Source organism: Capsicum annuum, chromosome 6, assembly GCF_002878395.1.
Source record: "Capsicum annuum cultivar UCD-10X-F1 chromosome 6, UCD10Xv1.1, whole genome shotgun sequence".
NCBI classification, from domain to species: domain Eukaryota; kingdom Viridiplantae; phylum Streptophyta; class Magnoliopsida; order Solanales; family Solanaceae; genus Capsicum; species Capsicum annuum.
Window position 1 is genome coordinate 87,042,158 of NC_061116.1, and position 18,329 is coordinate 87,060,486.

An 18,329-nucleotide genomic window follows, 5' to 3' on the forward strand; every position below is an offset into this window, starting at 1 on the left:
AAAACTGGAAACTCATATTTGTCGATATGAGGTTTTGTCTTGGTGACTATGTGTATAATGTCACACATTATATTTAGGGGATGTATTAGTCATCCCAGGTTTTTATTCCTTGGTCATGCGGCTTCACGTACTGGTGCCCTTTTAGTAGGGGGAGCTGAACCCATATAGCCCGTGGGTAATTTAGGAAGGCAAAGCTACACATCCCAGGTAAAGGTTTTAATTGCATGCTAAACCCGGTTCCATTTTCCAGCATGGTTATATATATATATGGATGGTTTTACTTGGTTTTATAAATGGCATTATTTTATCCTTATCCTTAGTTCATGCTAGCGATCTATCACATCCCAAAAATCTCATGGGCGTGACTTGCTCCCGCTAATAACACTTGTCGGGAGAACCAACTTTCCACACATTCACAATGTATACAACACTGAGACAAAAATGTGTACAACTTCAAATGCACGAAATAATCATTAAACGCAAAGTGAAGATCCAGCAAGATATCACGTAACGATTTACGAAAAAACAGTAGTTTAGGTAACAAATCTCTAACCGAAACCGCACACTAGACAATAGACCATCTAAACAAAGTTACATGAGTTCAGCTTCTGGGCATGCAACCCAATAAAAAGAAATATAAGTTAAAAATAACTAAAGTTGGATGACATCCTCCACGGACAATGCGAAGGTTCACCTTAGCAATAGAATTCACCTCTCTGCAACTGTATCTGCAGGTATGCAACTAAGGAGTGAGCTATATAAATATAACCCAGTAAGATCCTCGGCTCACTACTTTAAGTACTCCTCGGACAAGTATTAGAAAATACAACAACACCAAGAACATATAGTTATTACACACAAAAAGCATATCATAATAAGATGTCTAACGAGACCAATAATCATTCCTCGAAAACTATATATCTTAACACAATTTATACCATGTACTTATCACCATTTGATGTTAAAGTGATTACCCAACACCAGAAGTTCTGGGACACATACACAATGTGCTAAATATCAAGAGTATACACAATACTCAGAAAACATACACAATGTCCCATATCAAATCAAAAAGCATAGACAATGCTAAGGAAGGCATACACAATGCTCAAAGGAAGGATGCACAATGCCCCAACGAAATTAAGAAGCATACACAATGCCCCAATCTCACAGTTAACAATCATATCACATCACAAAATAATTTATAAAAGGAGTATTAGTATTCTTAAGCATAAAGTATATGTGTCTAGCCTTGAAAACCATCGATTCTGACAAGCACACGCTCATCCCAGCCCGGGTAGATATAAATATATCTTAAAAAGAAATTTCAAAAGAAAGCACCCAAAGTTTAAAGTCTCACTTACCTCATGAATGACAAGTTCCTCAACTTTTCAATGCGTAGTACACTAACCAAACAGCCTCCAATGATTTTAATCTAATAAAAATATTACTTAACTATGTCAATTGTGCTAGCCGATGTCAAGTCTCAATACTCCTAACCTTCTAGTTTAAAGCTAAACCTTAGTATCTCATACCTTAAGTGATGAATTAAAAATTATCTCTATCCAACCTAATTTCTCAATAATAATCTCATACAAATTAGTTACCTAAACATTTGATCTCACTAACCACAAAGATTATAAGAAACTCTTTAATGTGTATTCAAAACTCCACTAATGCAAAGAATTTGCAAAGTTGTACAGCCAATACTTTTGTTTTCACGTTCAGGAAGTTAACATATCTAAAATCAATTAATATCTATACAAAATCAGGAGTCCCACAACATGAATATGATCCTTTTTCTCTCTCTACTAATTACACAATCATTACATCATCAAAAAATAATCATTAACTAATCAATAGCCTCCACTCTATATCATTAACTCCATTAGGACCAATCTTCCAAAATACTCTTTGTGTGCATAGTTTTCATGCTAAAGAATTAGGAACAAGATGCGTACCTTATAAATATGAAGCTTCCCAGTTGAGCGTTACTGGCTAATGTTATTCTACGTCGTTGGCTCGCTCTCTTCCAAGAGTGAAAAGATCAATTTCCCTAATTCGTTTCTTTTCTACTGCTTTGAAGAAGTTGCTGCTTTTTTGAGAACTTATGAAACTATTTACTCTGCCTTTTAATCCCTCATTAGAATGTGCATCCATAAATATAAGAGGAGAAGGTTTTTGTCTTTTGGATTACCCACTTTTATTATATTAATTAAATAATAATAATGGCTAATTACCCACTTATCCCTCATTAAAATTTGGATTATTGCATTCTCCCCCACTTAAAATAATATTCGTCCTCGAACGTGATAAGAGTCATACAAGAAATGTCAAATGAGTGGGAAAATCTAACCCGCACGGACAAGTGAAAAATTATATGATCTATGAACAACCTAAGTAGCTCGGGCAAATAATCTGAAAACACACCAACAATTTCTCAAACAATAAGAACACTGTCAATAATAATATTTTCATCTCATGCATCATGAACAGTAGCAATAAAATCCAAACACCCATGATCAACCATTCAAAGTACCCTTACATAAACTATTATATTATCTTCAAACACAAAGTCATACTTTTCCACACTAAAGGTGAGTATAAGCTTAGCATAATCAATCAAAGCATAAAAACATGTCAATCAGTTCATATCCATAATCACATCAAAGTTAAATCTAGACAAGCAAATCAACTATATGGTGTCCCTGCGCTAAACAAATATCATAAAACATCCATAAACTCTATCCACTAATAAAGTGTCCCCCACTTGGGTCATAACCATATATAGCACAATAAGAGTTTCAACTCTTCTTTCTAAGAAAAAAATAATAGATGGGGATACAAACAAATACGTAGAACAAAGATCAATAAGAGAATATTTCCCTCATCAGAACTAATAATATAATACCTATGACTACCGCATCAAGTGCCTCGGTATTCTATCTATCCATATCAAAGAATATCGGTGGTCTACCCCCCATTTGAGCAACCTGCGCACCCTGTCAATTTTTTCCATAAGCACTTTATGGAGCAGCTCTAACCAGCTGAGCTTGGGCTTGTGCTCCTGTAACATTTCTTTGCACCTGAGTAGGAGCTTGACTAGTCCCAGAATCTTCCTTGGGACAAAACTTAGCAATATGTCCTTGATTACCACAAGTATAGCAAGCCTTATTTGTTCGGTAACAATGACCACTGGGATTTCTACCTTAATTGGAACACCGCGGATGCTGACTTGACTGATAAGAACTGTTACCCTTCCTCTGCATCTGTTGTTCACCTAGTCTAGCTGAATAATTATTCCTCAATGATTGTCCTATGGACTCTGACTACATAGGCCTGGACTGCCCATAATAAAAACTACTATTACCCTTAGATTGAGAACCACTAAATACACCTGAATTACATATTTTTTTGTTTTCTTGATTAATCCTTTCCTTCTCATAATAAGACAGAAAGGAGTCTTCTTTAATCCCAAGATAGTAAGTATTTTCTCGCATAAATATAAAAAATTTTGAGGCTCAACAGAAGATGGTATACCATCAAACTCCGGTAGCTTAAAATCCATGAAATTCTTAATACCTTTGGGTATCCCTACATCTACAATCGAATGATCAATGGTTTAAGGTGTCTGAGAAGTTGCAACATTCAATTGAACTTGTTCTTGCATCTATAAAGTAGCCTGAGGAGTTGGAGTTTGACCCTGATTAGGCACAAATGCCTCCAGTACATTCAACATTATTACCACAACAGTGGCAGGCAATGTAATAGTAGGTACAACAACAGGTGTTGCAGCTAGAGTATCATGATCAACCTGGTCCTGTACTCACTTAGGAGCCACAACTTGGGGTTGGCCCCTACTCCTAGCTCCATGCTGAGGATTAGTTTATGCCCTAGTTCGAGGCCTAGTTGGATAAGACCCAACTTGACCAACACCACGAGTAGAACTATGTCTAGCACCACGTCTAGTAAGTGTGTTAAATCGAATAGAAGAGGAAGAACCACGTCTCTAAACCATCTGCAAACAATGTTTAAAAGTTAGACTAAATTCAACTCAAGGCACGAATAATGAATGAAAAAGGAAAACTTCATAGATGTTTTGTAGCCCCAAGTTCATAAGTATGGACGCCTACATACCAATAAATAAGAACCTACTAAACATTGCTCCATGACCTGGGACCTACAGCCTAGGCTCTGATACCAACTTTGTCATGTCCTAAAAACCTCATAGGCGTGACTGGCTCCCGCTAACAACATTTGTCGGGAGAACCAACTTTCTACACATTAACAATGTATACAACACTGAGACAAAAATATGTACAACTTCAAATGCACAAAATAATCATTAAACACAAAGTAATGCTTCAACAAGATATCCCATAACGATTTACAAAAACAACAGTAGTTTAGGTAACAAATTTCTTACCCAAACCCCACATTAGACCATGGATCATCGAAACAAAGTTACATGAGTTCAGCTTCTGGGCATGCAACCCAACAAAAAGAAATATAAGCTAAAAATAACTAAAGTTGGATGACAGCCTCCATGAATAATGTGAAGGTTTACCTTAGCAACAGAATCCACACGTAAGGATCTTAAGCCACAAGTCTCTTTCTTTGCAATCGTATCTACAGGTATGCAAGTAAGGATGAGCTATATAAATACAACCCAGTAAGATCCTCAGTTTGCTACTTTAAGTACTCCTGGGACAAGTATTAGAAAATACAATAACACCATGAACATATAGTTATTACACACAGGAAGTATATCATATAAGATGTCCAATGAGACTAATAATCATTCCTCAAAAGCTATATATCTCAACATAATTTACACCAAGTACTTATCACCATTTGAAATCAAAGTAATTACCCAACACCAGAAGTTCTGGGCCATATACACAATGTGCCAAATATCAAGAGTATACACAATACTCGGGAAATATACACTATGCCCCATATCAAATCAAAAAGTATACACAATGCTAAGGAAGGTATACACAATGCTCAAAGGAAGGATACACAATGCCCCAACGAAATTAGGAAGCATATATAATGCCCCAATCTCACAGTACATAATCATATCACATCATAAAATAATTTATAAAAGGAGTATTAGTATTCTTAATCATAAAGTAAATCTGTCTGGCCTTGAAAATCATCGATTCTTCCTAGCACACGCTCATCCCAACACATGGACCAGGCAGATATAAATATATCTTAAAAACAAATTTCAAAAGAAAGCACCCAAAGTTTAAAAGTCTCACTTACCTCATTAATAACAAGTTCCTCAACTTTACAATGCGTAGTACACAACCAAACAGCCTCCAATGATTTTAATCTAATAAAAATATTACTTAACGATGTCAATTGTACTAGCCGATGTCAAGTCTCAATACTCCTAACCTTCTAGTTTAAAGCTAAACCTTAGTATCCCATACCTTAAGCAATGAATTAAAAATTATCTCTATCCAACCTAATTTCTCAATAATAATCTCATACAAATTTGTTACCTAACCATTTGATCTTATTAGCCACAAATATTATAAGAAACTCTTAAATGCATATTCAAAACTCCACTAATACAAATAATTTGCAAAGTTATATAGCAAGTACTTTTGTTTTCACGTTCAAGAAGTTAACATATCTAAAATCAATTAATATCAATACAAAATTAGGAGTCCCACAAAATGAATATGATCCTTTTTCTCTCTCTACTCATTGATCAATCAATACGTTGTCAAAAAATAATCATTAACTAATCAATAGCTTCCACTCTATTTCATTAACTCCATTAAGACCAATCTTCCAAAATACTTTTTGTGTGCACAGTTTTTATGCTAAAGTATTAGGAACAAGATGTGTACCTTATAAATATGAAGTTTCATAGGTGAGTGTTACTGGCTAATGTTATTTTACATCGTTGGCTCGCTCTCTTCCAAGAGTAAGAAGATCAATTTCCATAATTTTTTTCTTTTCTACTCCTTTGAAGAAGTTGCTACTATTAAAAACTTAAGAAAATATTTACCCTACTTTTTACTCCCTTATTAGAATATGCAACCACAAATATAAGAGAAGAAGGTTTTTGCTTTTGGCTTGCCCACTTTAATTATGTTAATTAACAATAATATTAATGGATAATTACCCACTCACCCCTCATTAAAATCTGGATTATTACACGATCCCTCGTTAGCCTAGCTATGGGCAGCTATATACCCATGCTATGCAAGAACTAGTCATTTTACTCCTCCTATATAGTGATTAACTCGGGGACAGCAATTGGATTGAAGTGTTTAGCATCCATTCTTTTAGAAGGCTCCATTTCATGTTATGAATAGTGTTAGACATTTTGGATTATTTTTTAGATATTGGTTTTGGCTATGTTTGGGGGCATGTCCCAACCGGATATCTTATTCTTTTGGTTAGAGTCTTTGTGGTACTATTATGGGTTTGAATGATCCGGATTGGTATTAGTGCCAACCTTAACATTGGCATTGGTATTAGAGTTGATACCGGTTGACGATATTATTATTTTTCCATTGTATTTAATTTTAGGATTAGTCATATTATGTTTTGGAGCTTGTTTGGTTTTGTCCTGGTTTATGGCCCTTGTTTTGGTATTGGTTTGGCTTGGTGGTTTGGTTGGTACGATTTAGTATGATAGGATGATTTGATAGGGTTGGTCTAGGAATAGATATATCCCAAAGAGTCCTTGTTCAGTTATGCTCTCTTGCTATATGTTCAATATTCAGTCGACTAAAGGTATGCTAATAGTAGTTAGGTTGTGTAACAGGGGGGTCCCCGGTCCTGGTTGGACTTGGGATGCCCATTATGACAAGGCCCCTGGTTAGGTCGTGTCATTGATGGATATGATGCTACTAGCCGGCCTAGAGGCCTCATGGAGTATTTCTATTCTTCATTCTTTGATTTATACTTTGGGGACAAAGTATGATTTTAAATAAGGGTGGGGAATCTTTTAACATAGTTAGGGTGAAGTGCGCTATAGCATTTCCTTTTTTATTTATTTTCTTATTTTTTTCTAAATTTAAAAAATTATAAAAAGGTTTTATCTTTGTTTTTTTCAGTTTTTTTATTTTATTAGTTTAGTAGAGGCGCACTCACCCACCCCTTATTTTTTTGGTTCTTTTTTTAGGGGATCCCTTTGAACCTAGTATCTTTTTTATTGTTAGGAGTAATTTTAAAATTTTGACATTAGGAATAAATAGAGATGCTCAAGATAGGTGCTACACATGATTACTTATTGCAAGTGGTGTTAAATTCTATGCCATGATGTAAAAATTTTGAATGACTTCTATGAGACACCTATGCTCTTTTATCTGACTCTTTTGTAATTTGGGATTATAATCGAATTTGTGCAATTGCTTGGTTGAGAGTCTATAGGGATCTATATTTATTTAAACATATGTCATATTCTTTGGATTTTTTGATATATTCCATGTTTGCATATTCATGTCAAGAACTTGCCTAGCGTGCTTGCAAACTAGATAAGAAATGTAGAGTTTAGGAGATGATATAGGCATTTCTTTGATATCCATGTTTTATAACTACTTTACATACCCTTTCTACATGACCTTAACTAGCCCCGTTGACCTTTTAGCCTATTCTTTGGAAGTTGTATATGTAGCTTATTCCTTTTTATTCAATTGACGGTAATTTGATCCAAAACTCCTAAGTGCTTTGATGAAGAACTAAAGTTAGTAAGGAGTGATAAGTAAATAAAAGGAGAAAAGTGAAGTTGAAGCCCCAAATTAATAACTATGGGTGTGTTTAAAAATTTTACTTGTTGTGGTAGAGAATAGTGTAATGAAAGGAAAATTGATCAAAAGAAGTGAATCCTATGTGGATCGAAAACACTCTTTACTAATGATGTGTAAGCTAGATTAAAGAGATAGGGCAATAAAAGAGAGGTATGCAGACAAAAGTGGTAAAAAAATGGTTGTAAATGAGTTTAATGTAAAATGTGGTGTATTAAAGCGCTTAGGGAAGATAGTCCCTATTACTGTCTTGAATAGTGCCTACCGTACCATAGCCTACATTACAACCCTTAAAGTCCAACTTGAACTTGAGCTTTGATATTCTAATATTAGTGGAGTACTTATACTGACTATCATTTCCTTAATTTATGTACATTTTAGGTGTTTTAACCCTCCCCACAGCACCTACAGATCATTTATGACTTGTCAAAATTGTCAGTTCAGCTATCAAACAGTTCATTTGGATTTTAGGCTCATTTTTCTATTTTGGAGATATTGTTGATTAAGAAATGGTATAAGACCAAAACTCTTAGGAAATAACCTTGAATGAGAATTTTGATAGTTTCATTATCTCTGGAACATTGATTTTAGGCTAGGAGGCCCTTGAGTCGGGTCCTAAGGCTTTCGAACTCGTTTTAGGCTATTGGGTGGATTCTATGAAAATACAACTATTGGGGCCCCATATTTAGTCAAAATGATCTCGAATTTTTCATGGCTTCATTAAATCCAAAATGTCGAATTTGGTATGGTAGCATAGTTTCTTTACATGCATGAGATTCCAAATGAATCTCGAGCAGATGATTGGAGTCCACTTAGACTTAGCAAAATATATGGCATGGCACCATCTGGTTTAACCGCTTAAATGGACCTTTGGTCTCTTAAGAAACCAGAGGATCGCTTTATCTATCGCTTTTGGACCCAGCGCAGCCTCTTAAGTGAAGGTCTCTTAAGCAGTACTCGACAGCTTAAGTGAGGGATGGGTATTTATGAAGAAATTATTTAAGAAATCTTTTGACCACTTAAGCGATCATTAGGTCACTATAGAGACATTTGGGGATTGTTAAATCCCTTTCTTCACCCAAATTTCTCGTCCAATTCACAACTATTTCTCTACCATTTTGAGAGCTTGAAGAAAGGAAAAGTGTGGGGAATTATCCATTGAGGCTAAGGTAAGTGGCAGCACCCAAGTTCACACACAAGTGTATCTGGTCTTATCAAGTAGTAAAGTGGCTTCAAGAAAACCCAAGTATCGATCTCTCAGGGACTTGCGTTCGCTGCTTATCCAATTCTAATATAACAAATTGAGAAGAGTAAAAAATAAAGTTTTAGAATTGATAACTAAAAATAAACTAAACTAATGCGAAAAAGTAATGACTTAGGACAATCAATGGACAGAAGCCCAGGGTTAAGGCCTAAGACCAATCATACTATGTTATTGAACTTCATTCGTTAAATCACTTATCTTGGTTGTTGATTCATAGGGTTAATTGCATGATCATTATTTCCCAACCTCTAATCCTTTACCTAAGTTGAACCTTACAACTACATCGTTGAGAGGGGATGTAATAGTTCACTTAAGTTCTTTACAAATATCATCCTACGTGTGAATCAAGTAAGGTATCTAAGTACATCCCTATCCTAGATACTAATTAAAATATTTTATTTTGTAAAGAAACAAGAACCATAATTTTCTTATTGCCATGTTCTAAATCCTTATTCCCTCTCCCGAGATCACAAGGTTGACAATTGATGTATTCTAAGGGTAGCTAATCCTTAAAACAGTTAAAACAATAATAAACAAACAAGCAATAATGATAAGCAATTTAAACAAAACTAATTCAAATTAAAAGTAGTCATGATCTTGGAATTAACCCCGAAAAGGGAGTTTTAACCTTTAATGGGAATATTCATCATCCAATCCCTTAGATTAATGATAAAAACCATGAAAGAAACTAAAATAAAAGAATGATAAAAACCCTAAAAGGAAGTTGTGTAGCCTCCAATATCTTCCAAGGATGTCCAAAAGATCGTAAAAAAATGTGAATAATGTCCTATTTATAGTGGAAGAAATAGCCCATGCCTTGTTGAACACGGAAACAGTTTCTAGTCGTCTGCGAACCCAGTGACGCACGGCGTTGATTATCGCGTTGATCACATAGATACGACATGTCGACATCGCAATGTTTCACTATTTTGGGTGTCTTCTGAATCATTTGAAATGTCGCACGGGACGAGAATACTTCTCATGCGCCAACACTCTCCCAATACTTTTCAGGTATCCAAATTGGCGTCAAGCTGTGTTTTGTGCTTCCGTGATCCATTCTAAGCCTTTTTTAGTTGTTTCCACTTTATTTGAAGCTTTTAAATCCTTAATATATCATCATAGTCCATTAACCAAGAACCCTATAGCATCAAATACAATAATTTAGAGCTCAAAACAGCACAATATCCTCAACGATGAACTAGAAACACGAGCTAAGCATAGGCTAAATCACATTGAGCTTTAACTTATTGTTTTGACTCTTTTCTTGATCCAATTGACCCTTGAACATTATAAATAAGTTTTTTCACATATAAATACATAATAAAAACCTTATTAACTATTTAAAATACATTAGAACCCAACACAATAGACTAGAAAACACCTAGCTCAAGCTAGTTATGCTAGTTTTCTTGGTTGAACTCTAAATACTCAAATTGAATGAAAACTCATGTGAATCCACCATTAAACATTGTGAACACATACTTGGACACATAAATTCTCATTTATATCATTATCACCGCATTAATCACATGAATCATCCTCAAAATAAGGCAAAATAGGCTAGAATAGTAGCTCTAGAATGCATAAATACACCCAATATCACCACCCCACACTTAAAGCCTTGTCCGTCCTCGAACAAATCTTAACTAAAAGCATCATGAACTGGAAAGACTCCAAACTTCTACTACATGCAAGAAATTCAAGCTAGCACTACAATGACTACATGGAATGCAAGTTTACAACACTATGCATGTTATACACAAATGAAAGCTTAAGAATCCTACTCCAAAACATCCTAACCTCAAGAACTTACTCAATACGTGGCCAAATCATGCAAATTTCTCAAATAAGACATCATACAAGTCACCCATATTCATCAAACATGTGCCATCACAATAAGAGAGTTACCCATAAATACTCACAATAAAGCAATTGTCATAATGGGTATACAAATCAAGCTACGCTCACTCTCACAAAGAATTCACAAATTACACATAATGAACATTAGGCTTACCCTTAGTGTCATGATCCACTAATATTTAAATGATGAACCTAGGATCAAATAGGTCTTTTCTGGGTTGTAATGTAGGCTAAGGAACGGGTAGGAACTATTTTAGCCAAGAATAGTGACTAACCTCTCTAAGCGCTTTAATACACTACATCATACATTTAAAACAAATCTTCAATAACAAAATTACACTTTTTCATTCACCCATATCTTTGTTTTTGCCCCATCTCAGTTAAGCATTCTCACAAACACTTAGTGGGCGTATAGTTTATTACCACTAGAATGAAATTTTTTATTTTTTTTTATCAACCAGGACAATATTTCTAGCATCAATTATATTACATCAATCCATCACACATCAATTATAGACACCAATAACAATTACCTTGAGGCATCAATTTTACCTTTTTTCTTCTTCAATTTTCTCAAACTCCTTACTAATTCAAAATTCTTCTTTTTTTCATTTAAACATTTATGAGCTTGTTGGATCAAATTATGGTCTATCAAAGAAGGGATTAGGCTACATATAAGATTACCAAAAAAAAATTTAAAGGCTCAATGGGGTTAACCAGGATAATGCACAAGGGTAGGTAATTAAAGGATAAAAACCAAGGCTATCAAACAAATGCCTAAATCATCTCCTAAACTCACACTCTTTATTTTGCTTTACACACACATCGGGAAAGTTCTAGACATCATATGCAACAAGGAATATACAAAAAACCTTACACACACATGTCACATGCTCAACTCAAATATGATCATCATAGACTCCCAACCCAACAATAGCATGAATTCAAAATTAAGCCAAAAAATACAAGAGTCAGAAACTTCAGCCTAAGAGTCTCAAAAATAGCAATTCACTCAATTAACATGCTTTTACCAACAAACCCACTTGCATAATGTAATCAAAAATAGCACCCACAAGAATATCTCACTTATTCCTAACCTAAAAAATTTTAAATTAAGCCAAAAAATTAGAAATTTTCCCACCCCAAACTTAAAAATCTACTTTGTCCCCAAAGTAAATTTAAAGGTAAGAGATAGAAATACTCCTTGAGGAATCTAGGTCTAGCTAGTAACATCTTTATACATAAATGGGATCCATGGGACCCCACACTCAATCATTGTCATGCTCCAAGCTCAAGATTATGGTACTCAGACTTCCCATTAACCTGTGACTCAACTAAAATCAAAAACTACGTGAAATAAAAATTAAAAATTAAAAAGAAAACATACCTTAGCTTGGGTTTCCTCCCAAGAAGCACCTAATATAATATCGCGGTACGACTCATATCAACTTTTTCCTCCACCTTGAGGATATAAATTTCACCCTCAATATCGCATTCAACTTTTTGCCTCGCTCATAGGGTAGTGGGACAAATATTAATGACTGAATAATAGAATATACATGAAAAACCACTCATCCTTGAAGTGAGGTGTGTTTTTATGTTGCTTGTCAGGTGTAAAATCAAGAATATAGAATTCTTGTTCCTTATGTTCACACTATTCCACTATTTTAATTGATTCCATAGACAAGACATCATCAAAAAATAATGTAAAAAAGTGTTTTGAATGCGGTCTAACAAATCCTACTTCATAATTTACACAATCTACTACACACTCACTTTTATTCACCTTCTCGATTTCAGTCTCAAGATTAAGATAACAATCGAGTAGCTACGATTCTTGTGTTTTCTCCACACTTTGGCTAATATCCTCTCCAATTATCTATCCCAGACTGACATCTCGAGAAAAGTGTGAGAAAAATATAAATAAGGGAAAATAAAAAGAAACTAAACAAAAACTATTTACATCTCAATATAAAAAAAACTAAAAATAAGGTAGTTACCTAATAACAAGTCCCCAGCAACAGTGCCAAAAAACTTGACAGCACCCAAGCGCACACGCAAGTGTACGTAGTCTTATCAAGTAGTAAAGTGGCTTCAATAAAGCCCAAGTATCGATCTCTCAGGGACTTGCGTTCGCCACCTATCCAATGCTAGTTTAAAAAATTGAGAAGAGTAACAAATAGAGTTTTAGAATTGATAACTAAAAAGAAACTAAACTAATGTGAAAAAGTAATGACATCAATGGATAGAAGCCCGGGGTTAAGGCTTAAGACCAATCATAGTACATTATTGAACTTCATTCATTAAGTCGCTTATCTTGGTCGTTGATTCATAGGGTTAACTGCATGATCATGGTTTACTAACCACTAATCCTTTACCTAAGTTGTACCTTGCAACTACATCATTGAACAGGGATGTAATAGTTTACTTAAGTTCTTTAGAAATATCATGCTACGTATGAATCAAGTAAGGTATATAAGTACATCCCTATCCTAGATACTAATTCAAATCTTTTATTTTATAAAGAAACAAGAACCATACTTTGCTTATTCCCATGTTCTATATCCCTATTCCATCTCCCGAGATCACAAGGTTGACAATTGATGTATTCTAAGGGTAGCTAATCCTTAAAATAGCTAAAACAAGAATAAACAAATAACCAATAATGATAAGCAATGTAAACAAAATTAATTCAAAATTAATGTATTCATGATCTTGGCCTTAACCCCAGAAATGGAGTTTTAGCCTGTAATTAGAATATTCATTATCCAATCTCTTGGATTGATGATACAAACCATGAAAGAAACTAAAATAAAAGAATAATAAAAACCCTAAAAAGAAGTTGTGTAGCCTACAATATCTTCCAAGGATGTCAAAAAGTTCATAAAAAATGTCAGTAATGTCCTATTTATAGTGGAAGAAATAGCCCATGCCTTGTTGAACAGGGAAACAATTTTTGGTCGTCTGCAAACCCAGTGATGCACCGCGTCGATTATCGCGTTAAGTATATAGATGCGATGCGTCGCCTTCATAATGGTTCACTATTTTCCGCTCCTAATTAATCATTTGATAGGTAGAACATGCAAAGACTCCGTATCATGTGCCCACACTCTCCCAATACATTTCAGGTATCGAAATTGGCGTCAAGCTGTGTTTTGTGCTTCCATGATCTATTCCAATCCTTTTTTAGTTGTTTCCACTTTATTTGAAGCTTTTTAATCTTGAATATATCATCATAGTCCATTAACCAAGCATCCTATTGCATTAAACACAATAATTTAGACCTCAAAATAACACAACATCCTCAACGATGAACTAGAAACATGAGTTAAGCATAGGGTAAATTCACATTGAGCTTTAACTTAATGTTTTGACTCTTTTCTTGATCCAATTGACCCTTGAACATTATAAATAAGTTTTTTCACATATATATACATAATAACAACTTAATTAACTCATTAAAATACATTAGAATTCAACACAATTGACTAGAAAAATGCCTAGCTCAAGCTAGTTACAGTAGTTTTCTCGGTTGAACTCTAAATACTCAAATTGAATGAAAACTCATGTGAATCCACCATTAAATATTGTAAACACATACTTGGACACATAAATGCTCATTTATATCATTATCACACCATTAATCACATGAATCATCCTAAAAACAAGGCTAAATAGACTAGAATAGTAGCGCTAGAATGCATAAATACACCCAATATCACCACCCCATATTTAAAGCCTTGTTCGTCTATGAACAAATCCTAACTAAAATCATCATGAGCTGGAAAAACTCCACACTTCTACTACATGCAAGAAATTCAAGCTAGCACTACAATGACTACATAGAATGCAAGTTTACAACACTATGCATGTTATACACAATTCAAAGCTCAAGAATCCAACTACCAAACATGCTAAACCCAAGAATTTACTCAATACATGGAAAACTCATGCATATTGCTCAATATAAGACATCATACAAATCACCACATTCATTAAACATATGCCCTCACAATAAGAGAGTTACCCATAAACCCTCACAATAAAGCAATTTTCATAATGGGTATACAACTCAAGCTACACTCATTCTCACAAAGAATTCACAAATTAAACATAATGAACCATAGGATTTTCCTTAGTTTCATGATCCACTAATATTTGAATGATGAACCTAGGATCAAATAGGTCTTTTTTTGGTTGTAATGTAGGCTAACGGACGGGCTGGAACTATTTTGTCCAAGAATAGTAACTAACCTCTCCAAGAACTTTAACACACTACATCATACATTTAAAACAAATCTCTAACAACCAAATTATACTTTTTCATTTACCCATATCTTTTGTTTTTGCCCCATCTTTTTTAAGCATTTTCACAAATACTTGGTGGGCGTATAGTTTATGACCACAAGAATCAAAATTTTTTTCTTTATTTCTCAACCATGGAAATATTTCTAACATTAATTATATCACATCAATCCACCACACATCAATTACCAACACCAATAACAATTACCTTGAGGCATTAATTTCACCTTTTTTCTTTTTCTATTTTCTCAAACTCCTTACTAATTCAAAATTCTTCCTTTTTTTATTTGAGAACATAGGAGCTTTTTGGATGAAATTATGGTCAATCAAAGAAGGGATTAGGCAACAAATGAGGTTACCAAAGAAAAAGCTAAAGGCTCAATGGGGTTAACTAGGATAATGCACAAGGGTAGGACAATTAGAGGATAAAAAACAAGGCTATCAAAGAAATTCCTAAATCATCTCCTAAACTCACACTCTTTATTTTGCTTTGCACACACACCGGGTAAGTTATAGACATCATATGCAATAAGGAATATACAAAAAACCTTACACGCACATGGCACATGATCAACTAAAATAGGATCATCATAGACTCCTAACGTAACAATAGCACGAATTCAAAATTAAGCCAAAAAAATACAAGAGTCACAAACTTGAGCCTAAGAGTCTCAAAAATAGCTATTCACTCAATAAACATGATTTTTACCAAAAAAACCCACTTGCATAATGTAATCAAAAATAGCACCAACAAGAATACCTCACTTATTCCTAACCTAAAAATTTTTAAATTGAGTCAAAAATTGGGAATTTTCCTACCCCACACTCAAAAATCTACTTTGTCCCCAAAGTGAATTTAAAGGTAAGAGATAGAAATACTCCTAGAAGCCTCTAGGCCAAGCTAGTAGAATCTTCACATATAAATGGGATCCATGGGACCCCATACTCAATCTTTGTCATGCTTCAAGCTCAAGATTATGGTACTCAGACTTTCCATTAACCTGTGACTCAACCAAAAATAAAAACTACGTGAAATAAAAATTAAAATTTAAAAAGAAAACATACCTTAGGTTGGGTTGCCTCCCAATAAGTGCCTAATTTAGTATCGCGGTATGACCCATATAAACTTTTTCCTACACCTTGAGGATATAAATTTCACCCCCAACATCGCATCTATCTTTTTACTTGCTCGTAGGGTGGTGGTATAAAGATTAATGAACCAAGTAATAGAATATGCATGGTAAACCACTCGGCCCCTAAGTGAGGTGTATTTTTATGTTGCTTGTCAGGTGTAAAATCAAGAATATAGGATTGTTATTCTTCATGTTCACAATCTTCCACTATTTTAAATGATTCCATAGACAAGACATCATCTAAACATAATATAGAAAAGTGTTTTCAATGTGGTCCAACAAATCCTACTTCATAATTTACACAATCAACTACACATTCACTTTTATTCACCTTCTCAATTACAGTCTCAAGATCAAGATGACAATTGAGTGGCTGTGATTCTTGTGTTTGCTCCACACATTAGCTAATATCCTCCCCATATATTTCTTTGCTTAGCCAATGTAGATATGGTAGCAGTGGTGTCTCCTTAATTGTAATACCTCGCATGTTTCTAATCTTGTGATTCATACTTGAGTACATCACTTACAATGAATATCCTAGTGATAGGATAGCTTATGATCCATTAAGAATGTTCATATGAGTCACTTAAGGTAATACAAGCTAAGAGTTTTTGAATCCATCAAGTTTTAGTGTTCGATTTTGCAAGGGTCATATTTCAATGAGTATAACTCAATGTTAATATGGTATTTTGGCTGATTTAGACCCACCAAGTTGTAGAAAATTAAATTATCTTTCCAACGATATCAATTTCTCCTTAATCCAATACTCGAGAGAAAAGTTATGCCCATTTTTGTGAGAGACAGTAAGCATAGATGATTGGTTATGCGCCGCCTAACCCAAGCATAGGCGATTGTTTAGGTGCCACCCAAACCAAGCATAGGCGATCACTTCGTCGCCACCTAAGTAAATTTCAGGTGTCAAAACTGTCTTGAGTTATTTTAAAGGTAATTAAGTCTTTAAATACTTTTTATACGTCCCTAAACTTAACCCTATGAAATATATATCTTCTAAACACACTGCAACCCTATTTTCATCTCAAATCTCATCATCCAAGAGCACTAAAGGAGAAAAATAACTAGGGTTGCATAACTAAACTTGAAGATTTGATTTCAAGGAAATTCCTCCATCAATCATCAAGAATCTTCCTTCTAAGGTACGCGAGTGTTCATCCACGGATTTCTTTCATCCGTGGAGTTCAAGAATCAATCTTTAAAATACAAAAGCTTGGTTGATTGTGGTGATATGATCATACCCATATTGATGCTTTTTTTTTCCTCTTTTACATTATAAAGTATGATTTCTATATTGTTGGGTGTTAATGATCATCTTGTTGAATTTGGTGATTCCCAAGATGGAATCTTTATATGTTTTTGTGAATTCATGCTATCATATGAGTTGGAAACATGTAAATTTGGTTGTTCATGATGTATAATTTGATGAATTCACCTATGCTTAAGATGTTCATGTAAGGTGTTTGATAAAATGCCTAAGGAACTAGAAATCATGCAATATAGATAAATTATGACTAAGTGAAGGATTAATGATATGCCCTTACGTTCCAATGACTTCTATGATTAATAATGTGCCTTGTAAATGTTGTTGGAATACTCATGAACTATTCTTATGATATTATGCTATGTTTACTTGCAAATCCTACTTATGAACAAGATGCATGATAACGATGCAATCCACATGAACTTCCATGCTATTAGTATGTGTTGCCAATATGATTATGCAATTAACATGATATAAGATTGTGCAAGTACTTCCATGTGATATGAAATCCTTTCCATGCAATACATTGTTGATAACCATGATTAGTATGAGATCCCTACTTATGATATTATAAATTATGGACTCTACTCTTATGATCAAGTCAGTGATGTGTGTCAGTTTCCTTCCATCGAGTCTTGGGGGTACTTGTACCCAAAAACTATAGCTGTGTGCCTAGATCCATGTCATGTTTCACGATATCCAAACTCAAGCTATGA